The sequence below is a fragment of the Daktulosphaira vitifoliae genome, unplaced genomic scaffold (genome assembly GCF_025091365.1).
Source record: "Daktulosphaira vitifoliae isolate Bord-2020 unplaced genomic scaffold, ASM2509136v1 Scaffold_3, whole genome shotgun sequence".
Classification (NCBI taxonomy): Eukaryota; Metazoa; Arthropoda; class Insecta; order Hemiptera; family Phylloxeridae; genus Daktulosphaira; species Daktulosphaira vitifoliae.
In genome coordinates this window covers 25165472-25166862 of record NW_026099574.1, presented here as the reverse complement: position 1 = coordinate 25166862, position 1391 = coordinate 25165472, and positions in this window count along the sequence as shown.

Here is a 1391-nt window from a genome sequence, read left to right as displayed (position 1 = left end):
ATCAGAATTTCTAAGAATTCGATTGTTAATATTAAAGTGAAAAATCCAATATATTCTTATAACTGTTAACGTTTAATTTATTGAATATGTGAATTCCTTTTTTTGCAAATATTGGTGTGTAATAATCGCTTTTATTTTTTGAATTTCTTCATCTTAAAAAATTATAATATTGTTTGCGAAATTTTTGGAGAAATATTTTAAAATAATGACAATTTTTTCAAAAACAAATTTAATTAATACATGTTTCTTTTTAATCGCGATTATATTATTTTTTTTTACGAAATTAAGTTTTAACTTGAGTGTCAATCAATAAATAAATAAATTTTTTATTGCAAACACTACAGAAAATCTAATAAAAAGTATTTAAATTTCAAATCTTATTCAAATTAAGGTAGAGTTCTAAGAGAAATTATTGAAAAAAAAATAAAATGGAAAATTTGGTTTATCTATTTATTTGTTTATGAAAGTACTATGTATAAAATATTTTGCTTAGAATTAGTTAAATTAGCTTATAAAATCTAAAACAATTGATTACTATTATTTTTTAATCATATTTAACATCCTCTCTTAAACCTATTGCTTGTGACCAATAGAACGGGAATACCTAACAGATTAATAGGTTAGGACTGAACAAGGTAAGCTGCCTGGCATTGTTACAGAAAAAAATAAACCTAATAATTCTCCAAAATTTTTATGGTAAACACTTTCTATAAGATATTTAATTACAGCTCAAGGGTGTCAACTTGCCTCGCCATCCTTTATAGTATATAAGTAAAATAATATATTGTAACAAACAATTTTTACACACGTCGTTTAAAATAATCTACAAAGTTTCATTTCTTTGGTTCAGTACGATTAGGCCCGGTCAAAACATGTTAAATATTTTTTTCGATTCGGGTCAGTCTTATTTTCGGTTTATACAACGGGTTATATCTGTTTTTTAAAAACACGGAGCATGCAGACTTCTGGTCATAACCCTATTTAAGGGTAAAATTTTAGTTGTAAAATATTTTTTCAATAATTTTAAATATAAATGATTGTTTAACTATACTTTTTATTTGTCACTACCATCAATTAATTCTATTATTTTCAATGACTCTGTATTTTCCATAAAATTTTTCTGAGTACTTGACAATGTAAATATTAAATGTTAAATTGCTACATTACCTCTACACTTTACCAAATGGCACAGAAAAAATTGTTCCTTTATACCCCTTCGTTCAAGTTCCATAATTTATATCTTATCAGTATTTTTGTAATTGAATATTGTCGTCTTAGGTTTGGTCACAATTTATTACTAGCCCACGCTTATTTTAGCTTCGATGCGAAGCTGAGAAGGTATTGGTTTTACTAAGATGTGTTTTTTTTTTTTTTTTTTTTTTTTTTTTTTT